Source organism: Castor canadensis, chromosome 11 (assembly GCF_047511655.1).
Source record: "Castor canadensis chromosome 11, mCasCan1.hap1v2, whole genome shotgun sequence".
Taxonomy (NCBI): domain Eukaryota; kingdom Metazoa; phylum Chordata; class Mammalia; order Rodentia; family Castoridae; genus Castor; species Castor canadensis.
The window spans coordinates 30554266-30569096 of NC_133396.1; positions in this window are offsets into that span (position 1 = coordinate 30554266).

Sequence of the window (14831 nt, forward strand, 5' to 3'; positions counted from 1 at the left end):
GGAAACAGCCAAGATGCCCCACCACTGATGAATGGATCAAGAAAATGTGGTATCTATACACAATGGAATTTTATGCAGCCATGAAGAAGAACGAAATGTTATCATTCGCTGGTAGATGAATAGAATTGGAGAACATCATTCTGAGTGAGGTTAGCCTGGCCCAAAAGACCAAAAATCGTATGTTCTCCCTCATATGGGGACATTAGATCAAGGGCAAACACAACAAGGGGATTGGACTTTGAGCACATGATAAAAGCGAGAGCACACAAGGGAGGTGTGAGGATAGGTAAGACACCTAAAAAATTAGCTAGCATTTGTTGCCCTTAACACAGAGTAACTAAAGCAGATACCTTAAAAGCAACTGAGGTCAATAGGAAAAGGGAACCAGGAACTAGAGAAAAGGTTAGATCAAAAAGAATTAACCTAGAAGGTAATACACACGCACAGGAAATTAATGTGAGTCAACTCCCTGTTTGGCTATCCTTATCTCAACCAGCAAAAACTCTTGTTCCTTCCTATTATTGCTTATACTCTCTCTACAACAAAATTAGAAATAAGGGCAAAATAGTTTCTGCTGGGTATTGAGGGGGTGGGGGGGAGAAGGAGGGGGTGGAGTGGGTGGTAAGAGAGGGGGTGGGGGCAGGGGGGAGAAATGACCCAAGCCTTGTATGCACATATGAATAATAAAACAATAATAAATAAATAAATAAATAAGAAAAAAAAAGAAAATGTCACAATGAAACTCCCTGTACAACTGTTAAACATTAATAAAAATGATTTTTTTTAAAAAAAGGATAGATAAGAATGTTTATTTCCCAACATCCATGTCAACCCTGACATTATTAATTTTTAGTATTTAATTTTAATCTTTAGTTCTAAACTGCTACGTTTTACTGTTTTTCCATTTGTATTTATTTATTAATAAATGCAAGTAAATATTTTATCCAATGTTTGTAGGTCAATAACATTTTTTGGGTGAGTGCCTATTAAACACTAAGGATAGCAACTTAGTTTCATAATATGCAAATACTTTTCTCAGTTCATCAATTAATTCAAGTTTTTAAAAACTATATAGAAAAATCTTTTATATAGAAAATGCTTTGATGGTTTATCGTTCTGGGCCTTCCTCAGCTAAGATTACTGACAGCTCCTGACTTCACAGAGTCTTGATTTGACAGCTTAATTTTTACCCAAGCTGTGGTTCCCATATTACTTGCTGTCCCTATCTCATCTTGCCAATGACAAATTCAGACGCTCACACATTGGATCACAAATAGTCTTTTTTTCTTTTGGTGACACTAGGGTTTGAACTAAAAGCCTTGTGTTTAGTAGGCAAGTACTTTACAACTTAAGTCACTTCCCCAGCTATTTTATGCTTTAGTTGTTTTTCAGATAGGGTCTCACATTTTTGCCCAGGTAAACCTTGAACTATGATTCTGCTATCTCTGCCTCTCAAGTGGCTGGGATTACAGCTGTGCACCATTATATAGACCTTATATCTAATTGCTATGTGTTTGTATTACCTCCTACCCAAGATCTGCTCCAAAGGTGTATTTATCTTTAATTTTGTAGTTGTATTTATACAATTAATTATTATTTTGCATTTTTTTCTTTTTACAAAGAAACATATTTCCCTGCTATATTACCTATGAATTACTCTAGTTATTATTCTAAACACTGTTCTCTTCAGTGGCCCAAGTTGAAGTGCCTACCCATTGTGTGGCTTTGGCTTTCCAGAGTCCTTTACCTGTAGGGTCAAGAACAGGGAAAGGAGAGAATGGAGAAGATCACACAGACTTTATAAGTCAGGTCTTTAAGGAGTCCACATCACTTTTTCCAGATCCCATTGGCAGAACAGATTCACAAAATCCCTTCCAGATACAAAGAAGATTAAGAAATGTTGACATCTTTCATGACTAGGACAAGGAACAGGGTAATACACATCTAACTGATCTCTACCACACCTCCTGACAATTAACCTATTATATGACTTTCATACATTTGAATTTTATACATACTTTGTAGATATGTATTATTTATGAAAGCATAGAACTCCATAAATAAAAATATTTACCTGCTCTTTTCTAGGTCTTTTATGGCTTTTTAAATATTGCGTATTTAATCCATCAGGAACTTACCCTTATATATATGGAATTATATACAAAGTGAAATAGGCATCTATTTACATTTGTTTGAAAAAAATTAAAGACTTACAGGATAATCTTTCCTTTTATCCACCAAATTGAAATGTTTCATTTATCATTGATTAACAAATGAGACAAAGTGCTAAATATATGCCAGGTACTTTCTTAATGCTTTAAAAAATTAATTTGCTCTCTAATTAACCCTATGAAATATTGTGATTATTAAGCCCATTACAAAGAATAGAAAGCTGGAGAGTCTAAAGATTAATGAATTGCCTGAAGCCAGGCAATTAGTAAATAGTAAAGCTGGATTTGAACCTCCAGGTGTCTGGCTACAAGACAAGTTCTTAACCACCATAGTTTGCTGTCTCTTCACCCAGGTAGGTCTTTAAATGAACCCTTTTTGTAGTCAATTCAGAGCTGGAATGGGTCTCCCCCAGGCACATTTGATTCAGAAGTTGAGATTAATGATAATATATACACATGTATACACACACACTCCAAGAGAATAGGTGATTTAGTATTATTTAAATAATGATGCTTTCTGAGGACAGTATAGTAGACTCCAAAACAACTCCAAGAATGCCTTAGCAGAGCAGGAAAGGGTTGCTGCTTTATATTTGTATAGTTTTCTAGGACTGCAACAGCAAACTGGGTGGCTTAAACGATGGAGATGTATGAGTCCATGGTTCTGGAAATTAGAAGTCCAATATCAAAATGTCAACAGAGTTGACTCTTCTAAGGGTCTTAAGGCAGAATTTGTTCCAGGCCTCTCTCCTTGGCTTGCTGATGGCTATCTTTATGTTCAAATGATGTTTTCCCTGTGTTGTTCTTTGTATCCAAGTTTCTCCTTTCTATAAAGATATAAACCATATTGGATTGAGGCAATAATAACCTTATTTTGATTTCATTACCTCTATAAAGAACCAATCTCCAAATGTCACATTCTGCAGTACTGGAGTTAGGTTTTACACATATGAATTTTGGTATAGACACATTTCAAGCCACAAGAAAGGATTTTTTTGGTGTTTAGGTGATGGGAGACCAGAATGAGGGTTCCCGTGGACAGACAGAGTCTCGTGTGGTTTAAACTTCCTGCTTATGTCAACCTGCACAAACATGGGGAAGAAGGGACAGAATAAATGGTGGGACTTCAAACTGTCAGCAAACATCAAAAGAGAAATCAGACTCTTTTGGTAGGTATTACTGTTCCCTTTTACTGGGTTATTGAATAATTCCTAATCCAGCATTACTGCATTGTTTTGATTACTATAGCTTAAGAAAAACTTAGCTAATAGGGCAAATGCCCATAGGGAAAATTTGGAAATGTCCTCTTGCATCTTGAATTTATTGTTATATAAAAATGAATACAGCCAAAATTTATCAAAATCCTTGACCAAAAAATAACTCATTTGATTGGAATAGCCATAAGCAAATATACCTATATATATAGAGAGAGATATATGCACATATATACATATATACATAGTTTGTACATATGTGTGTAGTATGAATATGTACATACAAGTGCATGTATATGTGTTTATATATGGAGAGAGAAAGAGATGGTGAGGGGAAGAGAGAGAGAATTGACACTAAAAAAACACTGGTCTTCTCATTCTGAAATACAGTACTTATTGTGTTAAACTTGTCTTTAAGACTTTAAGCCCTGGTGGTAATCAGCTTCAAAGATGGCCTCCAATGATCCTCACATCCTGGTACTAATACCTTTGTGCAACTTTTGCCTACATTTTTTCAGGGTTGTTCTGAATGATCACCTCAAAACTGCAAAAGTGACAGTATGTGACTTCCTAGGCTTTGTCCTTCCTTTCTCTGAGATTACTCACTTTGGTAGAAACCAGTTGCCATGTTGTGAAGACATTCCTGCAGCCTGGTTAGTGAGGCACCAAGGCATCCTGCTAATAGCCAAACCAATTAGGCAGCCAAGTAAGTTAGCCATCTTGGAATCACATCTCCTAGCGCTAGTTAATTCGTTAGATAACTGTAACTTTAGCCAAGATCCTGACTGGAACTTCTTAAGAAACCCCAACCCAGAGAAGCTTCCAGCTGAGCCTTCATAAGAGTCTCATGTGAAATAATAAATAATTGTTCTAGCTGGAAAGTGAGAAAAAGGTAAAAGGCCCAGCTCTTATGCTACTAAGAGCAACAAAGAAAGGTGGATTTGAAGAGAAGGAACGGTAAGTTGGTTATTAGCATATGTTATGAAACACAATGAAGTACAGAACACTAAGATACAATAACAGAACTTTTGGAAAAACAAAAGAAATCCAAATTTAGCTAGTCTCAGATTCTACCTTAAACTGGGAATGCAATGTAGGTCATTCTAATTCTTTTTTATTGTCCTTGATAGGTCTTCACAACACTGATATTTTCATTTTATAGACAAAGAATTGAGTCAGTCAAAGAAAGAGTACAAAATATTTCTTTTTCCAGCCTTCACAGTATGAAATTCTTCGGCAGAAAGAGAAGCAATGAGTTCCTAAGAGACTAAAATTTTCTGAACATAAAGACTCTCTTGAAATACCAAATTGTTTTTTATCACAAATTCTATTTACTTTCACCTCATTTCATTCTGATAAGTTAAATACATCAGCATGGATGCAATAAAATAGGAATAATAATGAATTTTTGACTCATGGGAGCAAGCAGGAGTCCATCCACTCACACTCTGCAAGATGCTGACATACATTGCATGTGGGGGGAGGAGGGCGGAGCCAAGCTCAGCAGTTTCTAGTCTTGGTTGGAAAAAGCACTCAGGATAGCTATTCCACCTGCAGGGTGTAAGTCTATGATCAGAGCTGCTTCAAGGAACAAGTTCTCGCTTCTTTCTTACTTCTGTTTGAGTTTTGAGCATAATAAGCAATTTAATCCACTCAGGTCCACTAGAATGCTTCAGATATTTGCATACCAGCTCTACTGTCTCCTTTTTTTACTTATTAAAATTGGCATCTACCATGTCACAGGCAGGACTGCAGAACCAAGCTTGTTGGGCCAATAACAGGACAAATACAGCCACTCACTCAACTGCCCAAGTTGTCGTCTTGTCTCTGTGTTGTCCTTCAGACCTGCATTTCACCAGCTACAGAAAATCCTTGCTGCTTATCCCCTATTCAAAACAAATCCAAAGAGATGTCCTTTTTACTGATGTTAATGAAACTGCTTAAATAAAAATTCTTAACAAAAAATACCTCTCTTGCATGATAAGCATTGACAAGCCAGAGAGAAGGTGAGAACATTCCACATAATTGCAGCAGTGATGTGACTCTTGGAGAATTTATGTTACTATGTTTGTACACCATATTCAAATAGACAGTAAGAAATTGTGCATATCAATAAATTAGATGCTAGGTTAGAGTACCACTAAAAATTGTCTGGTTGCAGTATATTTGCAAAATAAAACCAAGAAATCAAAGGAACTTAGTTATCATGCAGTGATTTCCCCCTAGCAACTAGCTTCTAGATACATCAACTCTGCATTACTATTAAAATATTGAATCAAATTATTGGCTTTAAAAACACCATATGTAAAGTATGGAAGAGACTTGCTTATTTCTGTTCATAAAACCCGTACTGTTACACAGCCTGCCTTTCATTGAGGTAGAGCCATGAGAGTAATTCCCACCAAAAATAAGGCAAGAAATGATTGTTATTATTTGCTGGACAAAGGTTTTTAGAAGTGCTTGTACCCCCTTACCACTCCCTTTCCCCTTCCATCAGCTAATTGTAAAAGACAATATTGTCACAGGATTTGAAGAATAGGAAAGTCACAATTTGGAAGGAGCCTGAGTCCCTGAATCACTACCTAAGAAGAATCTTCCACTGAACAGGTATATTTACTTTGGTCTGTCTCATGAGGAAAAATAAATTTCTGTTGGGTTTGAGTCATTATAGATTTTGAGGTCTCTTTTACATATTTACAGATTATCAAAATTGAAGAATCATTTTGAGGTCAATTAAAATGTTTGAAAATCTTTCTCATCTCAAATGTTGTTTTGCTCTAGTAAAGCCATCTAATCTTTCTATCCCTAATTTGATTAGCCAAGAGAGTAGATTTATTAGACATGCACACAGAAAATAACTTCAGAAACATTTAAAATGCATGTAAAAATATGGCCAAATAGTTTTTGCACTGAGGAAAATAAATATTTCATATTTTGAAGCAGTCTTAGGATGCAACAGATGACACTTACAATTTTTTGTTGCATTTGGGCTTTTGACACTTCCCCTCTGACATTTATTGAAAGTGACCAGTGACCTATAAAGCCACCAAAATATCCATCAAAGCAACTGAAACATCATGTTCAAAGCTATAGACTCTGTGACATGAATAAAATTTTCAAAGTTCAGTATTTTCCATAGTTTTTAACACTGTGTTTCATATTTATTAAATTCCATTAGCAAATTAGCAAGGAGATTTGATTGGGGAAAATCATCAGTCCTTCTATATGTGCTTGGGTCCTTTTGTAGATAGAATCTCTTACAGCTATGCTAGTAGCAGAATCAATGGCTTTTCACAAACTTCATTTCCTTCTTTCTTTCCTTGAGTTTTTTGTTGTTGCTTTGGTTTCGAGCCTATACCTCTTTCCAAAATTAGATTTTCTTTTGGTTATAGCCATTCTACATAACAGTCTCATTCTTCCTACTATTTCAACTGCTTTTTCTCTTTTGGTCACCATTCCCTCTTTCTTTTGTTATAGGCTTTATATCTTAGTCTGTTCAAGCTGCTATAGCAAAATACCATAGACTAGCAGCTGACAAATGACAGAAATTTATTTCTCACGCTTCTGAAGCTAGAAGTCCAAAATTAATGTGCCAACTGTTATTCAACATTGGTTGCATAGGTAACTCTCTTTTCACTGAAACATCTTTAGTGGAAGGGGAGAAGATCTCACTAGGGACTCATAAACAATCACTAATCCCATTCAGGAAGGTTCCACCCTAATGATCTAATCATTTTCCCAAAGGCTTCAACTAATACCATCACTTTGAAGATTAGGATTTCAACATTTGAATTTTGAGGAAACACAGCATTCAGACCGTAGACATTTCTATGAACATGTTTTTTTTTTTTTTTCTCACATTCCTTTATCTCCTGGCTAGTGATGTCCAAAGTTTTGTCTGTACTGATGCCAATTTTCCTAAGACTCAAGTGCCTAAAGAATGCACATTTTCCTCATCATTGCTTCTATTTCAACATGTCACCATATTTTCTTCCTTCAGTCTGGATATCTATCTCCCTACATACTTCTTTGAATTAGTAAGTAACATCAACAATTGAACAGTTTTGAAGTAGTTGAATAATCATTGAATTAGCCTCCTTTGTTTTCCATGTTCAATTTGTTGCCAAGTCTTTTCAGTGTTCCAACAACATGCCTATTGAATTTGCCTCTTTTTATTGCTATGATCAGCAGCCCAGTTGAGGTGCTCAGTCCTCAATGTAAACTTGATTATCCTATCCTAACTGACTATAGATTAATGTATTCTTCACCCCATCCCAAAATACAGTTTACCAACAGTTCCCAAATTTGGCTGCACATTGAAATCCCTGGGAAGCATTTAAGAACACACCAATGTCAAAGATCCCCCTTAGAAATTCTGATTTATTTTGTCCATGTTGCAATCTGAGCACTAGGAGTTTCCATTTTCAGAGACAGATATGTAGCCAATAATGAAAACTTTCATAAACTTCACTTATTCCAAGGAACTTTTTATTTTTCTGTGAACATAGTTATCATATCTGTTCTTTCATTATATTTTCAAACTGGCTGTTGTTGGTCCATATAAAAGTTATTGACTTTTATACATTGATATATACTTAGACATCTTAGTGAATACTTTTACCTCCAAAAGAGTTTAAAATTAAAATCTTGGGCTCCCTAGATGATGGATACATTACTAGCATTAGTGTCCTATTGCTATTAACAAGTAACCATAGCCTGAATAACACAAAACACAAGTTTATTCTTTTAAAATTTTGGAGCTCAGAACTCTAAAATGGGTATAGTCTTTCCTAGGTTTTAGAGGATGCCTATATTCATTTACTTGTGGTTTGTTTCCTACGTCTTCATAGGCAACTATGTAGCTTCTTCCCAGCCTCTTGATCTCAACTTCCATCCCTATACTTTTCCCATAACTCTTCTGCCTCCCTTCCACAAGGACCCTTGTGGTTACGGGGCCCGCCGAGATAATTCAAGATAATCTCTACAGCTCATGATTCTTAATCACATCTAAAGTATCTCCCTTGCCAGTTAAGGGTAAGCATACAGTAGTGCCCACTTGGGAGAATATCTTTCCTCAGTATTCAGAATTCCAACTTATTTTGTGGTACTGGGGTTTTGAACTTAGGGCCTTGCATTTGCTAAGCAGGTACATTAGCACTTGAACCACAAGCCCTTCATGCTTTAGTTGTTTTTCAGATAGGGTCTTATGCTTTTGCCCAGGCCATCCTCAAACTGGGTTTCTCCTATCTCTGCATTCCGTATAGCTGGGATTACAGACGTCTACCATCACATCCAGATTTTTCTTTGAAATCAGATTTCACTGACTGTTTTTTGTTTTGTTTTGTTTTGTTTTTTGCCTGGGATGCCCTCCAACCCTGATTCTCCTATCTCCATCTCCAAAGTAGCTGGGACTATAGGCACGAGCCACCACACACAGCCCTCAGAATTTCAACTTTTGAAATTAACATTATTCAATCTTACAGTCCCTGTTTGAAATTGAGTATCTGTAAATCTCTATTCAGCTGAATCAGAAGAGGACTTGAAAAGCTAATTGCTGCTTCTCCCCCTTCTTCACTGCTTCACCCAGGTTATGTCTCTTGGATCAAAGGCTGTTCCAGGAAAAGGGAAGATGGCATGTATTTCTAATAGTATGAAACTAGGTATATGAAGGTATATTTTCTGCTTCTCCCCGAACATGCTCATGCTAGAGAAAGACTCTGATTAGGGCTTTTAGCTCAAGGTCACTTAGACATTTTTATCCTTGTTTAGATTTGAAAAAATGGAAGTCTATTAAAGTGGTCCATTGATTAATTTATAGATATTCACAGTCATTCCCAAGCAAAGGTAGTCCCCATTTTTCCACACTCTGGAAAGAGAATTGTGTTTGCTAGACCAATTCTAAACTTCTTTAAAAAGTCACTGAGTGCATGAAAAAAGGCCAGTTGACTGAAAAGGTGATTTCAGAGAGAAGTCAATGGAAGAAAGGGAGAGTCCAGTAGAGGTGATTTTTCAAAGCAACACAAAGGATTTATAATTCACCCACATATCTTTTCATCAAATGTATAATAAGCACTATTTAAGTGTTAGACTGTCTTCTCTAAGACAGTATAGAGAAGGGAACAAATCCATTAAGTTTTCTTTCAAAAGCTTACCTTCAAGTCCATAAGCAAATGAGATTAACTTTAGCTTGTGGTAAATTCTAAACAGAAATGAACAAGATGTTGAGAAGGAAGTAGATGAAGTGGTCAGCCTCTTGTAATAATGACAATTTCAACTGAAGTTTGAAGGGGTGTTCTAGGAATAAAGTATGCTAAGGCAATTGGAGGAAAACCAAAAGATGTTAAAGCTGTTTTCTTCTTAAAACAGCTTTAAGAAGAAAAGATTGGAAGACAATTTGCAATGGTTCTGAATGGCCCATATGGTGATGTCAGGGCATGGATGTTTGGCAATAGATTTTCCAATATATTCCAAAACAACAATGCCAGTGGAAAAATGTGTAGGGATTAACATGGAGATGTCTATCCTCATAGTAATTCAGAATAAAGAGAGTAGAGGTTTTAGAAATAAAAAAGAAGGTAATATGGAAAATTCTAGCATAATTCTTGGCAATAAGGCAAGGATAGAGATGTCTCTGGATTCAAAGGCATGTTAGGATGTTATTATGCCAATTGGACTGATCTCACAAGGTGTGTCATGAGATGATGTCTCATGAGGGTGTCTGATTCAGAAAATAGAGGAGATAACAGAGCTGAAGTCTTTTAAAAGGATAGAGAGGATTAGACAAATTTAGAGTACCAGCAGAGGAGCTGTACTTTTCTGAGAGAAGAGTTTAGTATTAAGTTAAATTTAAATTACTTCTGGCTGCTAGCTGATGTATTATTTCAAGACTGACCCTACATTTGAATCATGTTTTAGGTGGTAGGGCTATTATTGGCAAATGTCCTTCATAGTGGGTGGATTTGTAGCTATTTATTAGTTTTATTGTAAAAGGAGAGCATTGTTAATTTTCATTCTTTTATTGTTTCAGGTATAGGTTGAAGATAGAAGAGCAAAATTGCCATTGTTTCTCATTAACATCAGCACAGAAGTTCTTTACCAGGTCCAAATAAAACCTATAGAACTATTATTTAATTTTTTTCCAGAAACTTAGTTTTCAATGTTCATAGCATTCAGGCAAACATCTCTCTCTCTCTCTCTCTCTCTCTCTCTCTCTCTCTCTATCACATACACACGCATGCACATGCACGCCAGCACACACTCTCTTTCTCTCTCCCTCCAACACAGCATAACCCTCTTGGCTTGAAACCCAAACAATATCTCTTTCCTTTCAGTGTTTTCTCTAAGGGCATGGTAGGATGGTGCTTAATTAGAAAGCATAATGATTTAAATGTTTAATTCTTTTAACTAGGTTCAAAACAGTATGACTGCATTGGTGTAATTTATTTTTGACCAACATTTCCAAGCTCATTTTCCAATTAGTAGAACTAAGTTGAGATATTATTGACTAATTAATGAATTAACTTATTATTTTCATAATAATATCACATAATCATCAATCACACTTGAATATGGATTAGGAATTTTATGTTGGTTTATTAACAACAGTGTAGAATTTCTTTGTTGGATGATGTAAAAACCCCAGGAAACTGAGATAGCGCCTGTTTATAAGCTTCCCTTGGCAAATTAAAAAGCCTGACTCCAAAGGCTAGACAAACAGACTGCATTTTTTCTTAGGAATGGTCTCTTAAAAATCAAGAAGCCTCTCACCTCTCTCATAAAACTTACTCAACTTTTGACCTTGAGATATGCGAGAAGCAACCAAAAATGACTAAATCTGGGTTTATCCTAGCTTTGTCCCTAAGAGCTTAAAATCATAGACAAATCATGAATTCTCAATATTTTTAGGACTATTTGCTTCACTAAATTATTATGAGGGTTAAATGGAAAAGTTTATGGAAGCATTTTCAACTACAAAAAAAATACAACAAATATCTTTATCATTGCATTTATCATCGTCATGTAGGTAAGCCCAAGCCCTTACCTACAATGATTAAAAATGGCTCAGGTAATAGTTATTTATCATACATTTGTATGAATCAAGACAGTAAACAAGTCAGTAGTAAAGTAAAACCAGGTCTTATTTTTATTCTCTGCCACATGCACATTCCCATAAATATGCTGAAATTTTATTAAATATTTTGTAAGTTTGTTCCCACATTTTACAAATGCTTGCTACCAGTCCAACCCTCAACTTTAAAGCTTCTCACACTTGTTCAGCTCTTACTTAAAAACAGAAATTATCCTGAGCATTTTAAATACAGAACTTCATCCTGTCACCCAATAGTCCTGTGAGGGCAAGATTCAGTGGCAATCTCTACCTTAAAAATAAGACTTTTCCTAAGGTAGACAATCTCCCATTCTGAACAGACTGTGATTGCCTTAAAGCACTGGAAAGATAAATAAATCATTTGTGGTCCACTCCTAAGGAGTGTGTTGATCCTGAGAAGGAATTCATATTGTAACATCTTCAGTGTCCATTATAGATTACATTACAAACTTCAACATCCTTGTCTGGCATATTTTGTGACATTTTCAGTAACCTACTAATGGAGAAAGAGCTGAGCTAGAAGCTGTCAATTTGGATCATTTTAAAAGATGAGAGAATGAATTTCATTGACCTCATCACTAAGTCTGCATGACATGGATATGATGTTATACCAACACCAGCCTTGGAGAACTTGCTTCATGGGGGCAGAGTTTGTATCTCCCACAGGGACTAAGACAGTGTGAAAAGCATAGGCCCTCATTAAATGTTTGCAGAGTTCAGATGAATCAAAACTGCTAAATTAGATAATAGCAGAAAAGTCAAAGCAACAAATGATAAGCAGGTTACCAGAGAAACGAAGATAACAAAAGATAACTTGCCTCTGTGTCAGAGCTAGTAAGGGGAAATAGATATGTGGTAAAATAGACCTGGAGTATACCCTGGGGATGTGTTTGATGATGGATCATCTCTGTTATTTTATAACTTACCATGAAGGAGTAATTAGAATAATTTTAAATAAAAATACCATACTATGCTTTGTTAACTGAGGAAGATGGTGAAAATATATTGAAGCTTCAAAGCACCCATTAATTTAAAACATTAATGTATTACTTTTTACCATTTGGCCCTTCATCTTTGCTCAATAATTCCTTCCCTCAGATGGTGAGACTATGTAAGTGGGCAAATGGGAAAAACATTAGATTTCAAGTGAGACTACCAAGTTCAAATGCTACCGCTTCTACTCTGACCCTGAGCAAGATATCTGTCATTTTTAACAGTGGTTCTCAAAGTTGAGGTGGGTAAGAATCACCTGAGGTGCTCAGTAAATGGGGATTTCCAGGACAGATCCTTGATTAGATTAAATCCCTGGAATATGTTTGATAAATAGATAGATAGATAGATAGATAGATAGATAGATAGATAAATAGAGATAGATAGATAATAGATGGATGCATATGGTTCCTGGAATTTTATATTTATATAGCTATGATGTAGCAGGAAGGAGGACCAGAGGAGAAACAGACAGGCTGTGTTCTGATAATTAGGCAGGGGGAAGGGATGGCAAAGCGGAGAGATAAAACTTAAAGAACTGGAACATGAAGAAGGTCACATAGCACTGGGGGAATGAAATAGCCAATAACGTCACATGTAGCCATATGTGGGTTGAGCTTTGCTTTTTGCTTCTGTAACCCGCTTGTAAGGGTATATAAGGTGAGACCTCATTATTCTCAGGGCTCAGCCTTTGGACACAAGTCCACTCAGTCTGTGCTGACCACAATTAAACGTTGCTTCCTGCTAAAGTGCCTCAGTGTCTGTATCTCAGCTTGTGATTCCCACAACAGTAGGATCAGAGCCTACAGGAGCTCTGCCGCTAAGGCTGCAGGAGTGTCCACTGCTCTCCCTGCCTCCCCTTACCAGAGCTAGAGAGGGCAGACACTCTGCTGCTAAGGTGGCTGGATTGCTTGCTGCCACTGTACCTCATGGAAGTCTACCTTGCTAGGACCCCAAGAGCCCGGACTCTGCTTTTAAGACATTCTTAAAAGCATCTTCCTTCCTCTTGCCTTCTATCACCCTTTAGCATCTCCCACTGGAAGAATCTAAGAAGAAATTAGCTAGACAGGGAACTGAGCAATCACAGTTCATTGGCTTCTACTTGTAGTCTTTTGCTACCCTAAGGAAAACACAAAAGGGAAACAATGTTGCTGAGTTCCTGAGATCCAAAAATAGTGTCATACAATTGCTGCATATCTTCTACCAGGTAGGAAAGTCCATTTGGGGTAGGGTTGTCCTGACACCACATGATTAAGAGATTCACACTCTTCTTAGAATCTTTCTATATCTGACCTGAGGAGGTATTATTAAAAATGTGGGGAGTAAGACAATGTAATTCCAGCACTTGGGAGGCTGAGGAAGAAAGTTCAAGACCAGCCTGGATAATAAACTAAATGATGTCGTAACAAAAAATGAATAGGACAAATACATCAGGGATTTTTTTAAGCTTATCCAAAGTTCTTCAACATAGCAGATAGTAATTTCTTCCTTCAGGACTCATCTACTGTCTGTAGTCTATCTAATTACCCAAGAAACTTCTTTCTTCTCTGAACTTTTTAAATATAAATTTCTGGAGACACCTATTTAGCACCTAACATATGGTATTGTGGGAACTATTTGCCATACATATAAATGCTTTTTCAAGAACTAGGTTCCAAGTTTATGCCTCTTTATGACCTGGTACCCAGCATAGGTCCTTAACAATGGTGTGATAAACACTTGCAATAATACTATAAAACAAAAAACTTAAACAAAAATATTTAAACAATTTAGAATAAATGTGAGTTTTAAATTTTTTTATTTAAATTTAAATTAAGATACATTTTTAAAAAGTTTTTGACTCATAAGAATTCATCTCTTAAAATAGCTGACCTTGGCACTATGTCTATATTGTTTTCACTAATGGTTTCCCTTCACCTAAATACCAAATATCACTTGAGACTCAGCCCAAGATCAATTCTTCCCTAAAAACAACTCTGAATATTCTGGATCTCCTTGATTTCCTTCCCCTTCAATCTCCTGTGAAATCCTCAGCATATAACATGTAGCTTAGCATTTGATTTTGTAGCAGTACTAGTAGTATACCTAGATGCAGATGAAAATAGTGATTAAGAGTTGGACCACTTACCTGGGAATTCAGAATTCTGCTGTCATTCAAGGATTTTTATGTAGCTTCTCTGTGCATCAGATTCTATTCCTTAGCATAAAATGTTAATTTCCCAGTGTCAATGGAAACATGTTCCTGCTCTTACTTTACTAAAAACCCTTAGATCACTCACCAAATGTCTAAGTCATATGTCTAAGACATACTGTATATGTCTCTTTCCCTGAACACATTATAAGCTTTCA